General features: G+C 34.4%; 1 long non-coding RNA gene and 1 pseudogene across 1 annotated transcript in view; one reads left to right on the plus strand and one right to left on the minus strand.

Annotated features, from left to right (window-relative positions):
• The window catches only part of LOC111403785, an 8,189-nt gene extending 3,117 nt beyond the window's left edge, over positions 1-5,072 (minus strand). Inside the window, exon 1 of the long non-coding RNA XR_002704534.1 lies at positions 3,647-5,072. This is a non-coding gene — a long non-coding RNA (uncharacterized LOC111403785). The remainder of the gene's footprint in view (positions 1-3,646) is intronic.
• Positions 1-6,572, plus strand: part of LOC111404587 — a 13,084-nt pseudogene extending 6,512 nt beyond the window's left edge.
• The last annotated feature ends 817 nt before the right edge of the window (positions 6,573-7,389 follow it).

Here is a 7,389-nt window from a genome sequence, read left to right on the forward strand (position 1 = left end):
TCTACTCAAAACACTAATACTAAAAGTCAAATCAGGTCTGGTGCAAATCATTAAGTACATGACTGAACCTATAGCTTTAGCATAAGGAATTTTAGACATTCTTTCAAGTTCATCTCCAGTTTTAGGACACGAATCAGATGTTAATATAAAGTGATTAGTAAGGGGTAAAGTCACAAGTTTACAATCAAACATATTAAACCTCTTTAGGATCTTATTCACATAATCTTGTTGACATAAGAACAAGAAATCAGATTTCTCATCTCTAATAATTTGCATGCCAAGTATTTTCTTAGCGGGACCAAGATCCTTTATATCAAATTCTGATTTTAATTTGTGTTTGATATCATCAATTTTAGATTTATTGGCAGTAGCAAGAAGCATATCATCAACATAAAGCACAAGATACAATGAATCTTTACCTCCACTTCCTTTACAATAAAGACATGTATCATAATTGTTTCTACTAAACCTAAGCTTCAAGACAAATGAATCAAATCTTTTATACCATTCTCTTGGAGCTTGTTTTAGGCCATATAATGATTTTTTCAACAAACACACAATTTTTTCAGGATCCTTTAATAAATCCTAGAGGCTGTCTGATGTAGATCACTTCATCCAATTCATCATACAAGAATGCAGTTTTTACATCTAGTTGATCAAGTTTCCATTTAAATTGCACAACTAAAGCAAGAATACATCTTATAGTTGTATATTTAACCACGGGGGAAAAAATCTCATCATAATCCACACCCTATTTTCGTGTGAAACCCTTAGCAACTAGTCTAACTTTGTATCTAACATTATTAATGCCACCTTCCCCCTCCTTTATTTTATAAATCCACTTGCAATCAACTAGTTTCTTATCCTTTGGTTTGTCAACCAATTCCCAAGTTTCATTCTTATATAAGGAAGACATTTCTTCTTCCATAGCACTCAACCACCGCTTAGAATCTTTAGATTTCAAGGATTCATGATAGGAACTAGGTTCAGTTTCAATTTCTTCTTGGTAAGTGAACAAAGACACAAAGTCATCACTGTTGAACCTAGCCGGTGGTCTAATTTGCCTCTTATCCCTATCTTTAGTGAGCTGGTATTTATCTAGAGGTATATTTATGTCATCACATAAATCAGGTTCGACCAAATCAGGCTCATTTTCATTCTGGTCAGCCTCATTAGTTGCTGTTTCTAAGGGGAAAGAACTGGTATCATCTATTTTAATAGGCTCCACCTCAATTTGGACATCATTTTCAGTCAAATTTCCCTTTTTCCCTTCCAAACATGGCATACATGATTGATTAAAGACCACATCCCTTCTTATGATAATCATGTAACCTTTTTCCCCATAAACCCACAGCCTGTAACTTTTAATATTTTCAGCATAGCCCAAAAACACACATTTAAGTGATCTAGGTTCAAGTTTACCAATGTTTTGATGAGCATATGCAGCACAACCAAATGTTTTCAAGTAAAAATAAATCACAGACTTTTGTGTCTACACAGATTCAGGCACATAAAGCACTTGTAGGACTTCTAATAATCAAATATGCAGCAGTTTTAACAGCTTTACCCCAAAATAATTTGGGCAAGCCCGAACTTAAAAGCATGCATCTAACTTTATTCAACAAAGTTCTATTCATTCTTTTTGCAATGCCATTTTGTTGGGGTGTGTATGTTACAGTCCTATGTCTTAAGATGCCATGCATCTTGCAAAAATCATTAAACTCATAATTGCAAAATTCTAGTCCATTGTCCATTCTCAAAGTTTTGATGTTCAAATCAGTTTGATTTTCAATTTGGGTTTTCTAATCTTTAAATGTAGTAAATGTTTTATCTTTAGTTTTCAAAAGAAATACCCAAATTTTTCTTGAGAAATCATCAATAATAAGCAAATAATACTTTTAACCAGACAATGTAGGGGTGGATGCAGGACCCCACAAATCAGCATGTAAGTATTCTAGAATTTGCTTTGATTTATGAGTACTAGTGGGAAAATGTAATTTAACTTGCTTTCCAATTAAACATTGTTCAGATTTAGCAAATTCACCAATATTCGATTTTCCAAATACACTTTTATTTTGTAAAGTCTTTAAACCTTTTACCCCAATGTGAGCAAGTTTACAATGCCACAATTTTGCAAGGTTAAATTCATCATCTAAAATAGCTGCTGAAAGACCCAATAAAGGTTTTGCATTTAGAAAGTATAAACCATATCTCTTTGGGATAGAAGTGAATCAAGTGATCAAGTCACTATCCCTAAAGATTTTAATGTGTCTTTGACCCAATTTTATGTCAAACTCCATGTCATCCAACATTCTTAGAGACACAAGGTTTCTTTCTAATTCAGGAACAAATCTGTCATCTTTTAATAATAAAATAGTCATTTTCCAAAAGCAATTTTATTGTTCCAATACCTTTCACTTTGCAGATCATGTTGTTTCCCATAATAACTTGGCCTCCTTTTGTTTGTTCAAAATCCAAAAAATAGTTTTTATTAGGGCATATGTGGAAAGAGCAACCCGAATCAAGAATCCATTCTTGATTCACGTTCCTTTCAACATTTACAAGAACCAGTCCATTATCAATTTGTTTCTTATCATAGGACATAACAGCATTACCTTCACTTAGCTTCTATCCTTTCAAATCATTTTGCTTTTTGTAACAATCATTTGCAAAGTGACCCAACTTACCACAATAAAAATATTTCTTTTCATTTGCCTTAGTTTTGGATTTCATTTTGTCATTGTTCCTTTTCTTAGGGTCACTTTGAAATTTTGAATGGAAATTAGATTTACCAACATTTTTCCCCTTTAACAAAAGATTTTCTCCATTTTGATGGTTGATACAATCTGATTTTAATTCAAGAACCTTATTTCTTAAGGCATTTATGGTGATATCTGTGGTAGGCTCATCTCTTCCATATTCCAAGGCATTCGTTAAGTCTCTATGCCTATTACTAATGGAGTTTAACAAGACCACAGCCAGCTGATCCTCAAATAATTTCTCATCACAGTTGGCAAGGTCCTGAGTCAATTTTGTAAATCTGTCCAAGTTTTCATCCAAGTCAACCGAAAGGTCCATTTTGAAAGAAAAGAATTGTTTTAGCAAAAAAATTTGTTTGGAACAGTTTTTGGCTCATATTGAACTTTCAATTTGGTCCACAATTCTTCATGAGTTTTAATTTCACCTATACACCTGATCACATTGTCCGAAAGGTACAAGAAAATAGTACTCCATGCTATTGCTTCTAACTCAGTTCTTTTAGCAACAGACATTTCAGTAGGCTATGAATTATCTAAGGCTTTAGCACATTTCGTTTGCATTAAGATAGCCCTCATTTTTGGCTCCACATATTAAAGTCCCTCTCCAATTAAACATGCTCAATTCAAACTTAGTAGTGGCTATGACAAGATTCAGCAAGAAAGTTCACAGTACACAAGTTTGATTTCAAGAACACATACGGACACACAATAAAAATACTGCAGGCAGACTAGGGGATCAGGGGCCAATGACCAATGCACTTATACAATTTTCACAAATAGTAAACACTTAGCACTAAGTATAAGAGGCAGAATCACAAAGAACGGAGATATCAATTCCTATAGACTCTACTGTAAAACCTAATTACAGAATACAGTAAAGATCTCACCAAACGAGTTTGATAAAACTCAATTTCCACCAGCCAATGTTTATTGCAGTTTGAAGGAAAGTTTCAGAATCCAGTCAATTCACAGGAATTAGAGACGCTCCAGTAGTCCAAGATTGCTTTGATATCACTGAAAAGTCGAGGAGTGTCTAAGAATTAATCAAGATTTAAACCAAACACAAAAAACAGTAAAATAAAGTGCAGAAAATTGTAAAATGAACAAAAGATTTTTTCGGCCGAATCCTCAGAGGTTCGGCGACCACTTCTAACGCTTATTCCCCCGTTGAACATCCATTAAAATGGATAAAGTTCGGTTGCACTATAAAGCCCCAAAAAACAGACAGTAAAATACAAGAATGTTTCAGTAGTACAACAGAAATAAAGTCACCAAGACTTATCTCAAGAGAAATCACAAGGCATAATAACATCCACTAAGGAATCAGCCCAAGATTACACAGATCTTCCAAAACCCGCCACTGCTCACTTGCAAATCTCACAGATTCTTGTAAAGATAACACCTAGCAGTCCACAACTATATGGGTCTATCACGTTACAAAAGATTTCTCAGCATTCATTCACTGGAACCACCAAAATATGTGAGCCTTAATAACCAAAAATGGAATTCTCACATAGGAAAGAAAACGACCAGAAATCTGACCCAAACCCAAGAATATTCTCCAGATAAGAACCCATTTATCACCTAGAATAATGGTTTTCATGCAGGGAAGAAAGAGAGACCAGATACGGGCTTCCAAGATGAAGAATAATGTCTCTCAAATCTGAAAATCATTCCCAGCAGCAAGAATAGATTCTGGCTCTCGATTCACAGCATTACATATGCATTTAATAACTATAATCACTCAAGTATTGGAACCCTAAATCACCAAGAAATTAGGAATTCTTGTAGAGAGAGAAAGGGGCGAGTCGGACTCAACAAGAAGAATAATTTCTGAATTTTTCTCCCCTCGGAATCTGCCGGTCAATGGAGTCACTCCAGATTTATATATTGCAAGTCACTAGCATAAGATTGGACAGCCACAATAGTGCCGCTTGTCAAGATCTTGTTGATTGCCTCAACTAATAGAGTTGCTATTTGTAAAACACGTTTTCTTCAATTTTGGAAGCACATCTTTTACTGCCACAGGTTTAATTCTCAACAATCTCCACATTGCTTCCAAAACTTAAGGCTATAGTGCACCTACGAGCTTCACCAACATTTATAATGTCATTTGCTTCAAGTACCTGTACAATCAATGAAAAGAATCAATAGATAACATCTTTAAACAGTTTTGAAACTTATTTAAAGGTATCACCTTAGTTCCCATATCTGATGGATTATACAAAGTAGGAATTTTATTTATTTTCAGCAATCATTTTGATATAATATCCTTTAGACACTGCTCGAACCGCTCCCTCTTTTTGGTTGCTCAAAGGTATTTTTGTTTATTTTCTTGTGTATCCGCTCACTCATTTGTGATTACTTCCTTAAATTATTCTTTTAGTTATCGATTTGATTTATCCCATTGGCAGCTTGGGTGGAGATGGAAATTTCTATTTGACCGGACACGAAATTATTGTTCAACTTGCTTTTACCGTCAATATTTTGGGCTGATTGTTGTTTATTTCTTCCGGATTTATCTATTTTAGTTCAAGTTATTGATTGCAGCTTGTGTGTGGACAGTTTCAGGCTTGTGTGTGGACAGTTTCAGTAATGAAAATGGAAATCAAAATGAGCTTAATATCGTTGATTAAATTCTTAATCTCACCATGATTATGACCATGATTTGCATCTTCTTTCAATTAATACTGAAATGGAAAGAATATTTGATACATTACAAAGTTGTGACTTTCTTTTCTTCACATTAGAAATGAATCAGCAATCATTAGAGCCAAGTCTTATTAATGCATCCAATGCTTTTCTACGACCCTTGTTTGACTCCTATTTCTTAAAACTCCTTTTTCTCCAGACTAATATTTCACAGTACTCACAATTTTTATCAACCAACCAAACAGGTGTCCAAATCTTCAAGTTCTCTCTATTAAGAGATGTCCTCGTGTGTCTGATTCAATTATGGCTGAAATAGCTTCTGGATGTCCCAAGCTTAAGGAGCTCGATATCAGCTGCTGTTGTAAAATATCTTTCAAGTCATTGACAACCATCGGATCACATTGTCCTAACTTGCATATTCTTATGCGGAATATGATGATCTGGGTGGATCCTTCCTCACACTTTGGAATCATCCCGAATGAGTATCTGAATGCCAATCCAATGGATGAGGATGAAGAAGCTGCTGCCATTGGAATATTAATGCCTCATCTTTTGCATGTTGAACTCCAAGGTTCCAAGTTGACGGATAATGGACTTAATCTGATCTGTGAAGGGTGCTTGGACCTTGAGTACATTGATCTATTTGGATGTAGGAGTGTAAGTAGTCGTGCTATTGAAAATGCCAAGTCTAAGCTGAAGAAGTCGAAAATCAAGGAGCCTAACATTAATTTCACAAGGTCTGTTCTCCGTAGGGAAAGTTACGATTATTGAAAATTGTATGACGAGCGGTTCCATACAAAATGTGTAGAATTTGATCCAATTGAGAACGAAAACGTGAGGAACTGTTCGAAATGCCAGCTTGCAACATCTTCTGCATTGTGAATTTTTATGTTTTAGGATGTAATAAAACGATTTCCTCCAATGCTCGTAATGACTTCAATAATTTTTCTTTTTATTGTGGTTCTTGTCACTTCATTCTTCATGTGGGGATTAAAGTGACTTTTTTTTTAACATGATTTTAGTACCCTGTTGGATTGTATTCTACAATTCGTGATCGCAGCAGCTCAAGTTAATGGGAAGTGTTTCCATTTGCCTTCAAACCAAATAGGGGGAAAAAATGTGTACCCTAATGTAATAATGTGCAGAAATGTTTTCTTTAAATCATATTTATATTTAGGACTTGTTTGATTCCTGATTTTTTTTTTTTTAATATCAAAATACATTTTTCCCTCTTTTCTTTTCGACTACACATTCTTTACAATCCAGTTCATAATGTTGGAAAAAATCAAATGAAAGTTTTGCCGTATTTTTCAGCAATATTAGTTTGTTAAAATTAATTTTCTATTTTTTCATGCTGTAGTGTAAAGAAATGAAATCATAAATTTTGTAAACATTCTTTACCATCTTTCAATCAAAGTATAATATTTAGTAAAATATGTGTAACATGATTATGTAAAGTGTTATATAATTTAATGTGTAAGGCATAATTTATTCTTTGAATTAAGAATATTTTGGTCTATTTAGCTATTTATTGTAAATTTGTATATATATTAATTTTCACTTTTCAAAATGTATATTTTTTTGTTATCAATGACTAAAATACATAATGCAAAATGTACATAATTTGATCCGATTGAGAACGTTAACACGGGGTTATGAGGAGCTGTGCGTGGTGCCTGCTAAACCCTCCCAGCGATGCAACGTCTTCCAGCTGGCTTCATGAAGAATTTTTATTTTTTGCGGGCTAAAACGATTTCCTCCGAAACTCATAATAACGATTTCCAAAGCATACTGTGTGTTGCTTTGGAAGCTATTGCGTCGATTATTTTAGTTTTTTTAAAAAAAAAAGGTTGAACCCCAACCTTAAGGGTTCCTTACCGCCCCTGCCCTGGGGTATCGTGAGGGAGGTAAATCGCAGATTATGCCTCCAAGGGTACAGGGTGGAAGGCTGCTTGTACACTTGCACTTACCCAAGAGC

The sequence above is a fragment of the Olea europaea genome, chromosome 11 (assembly GCF_002742605.1).
Source record: "Olea europaea var. sylvestris chromosome 11, O_europaea_v1, whole genome shotgun sequence".
NCBI lineage: Eukaryota > Viridiplantae > Streptophyta > Magnoliopsida > Lamiales > Oleaceae > Olea > Olea europaea.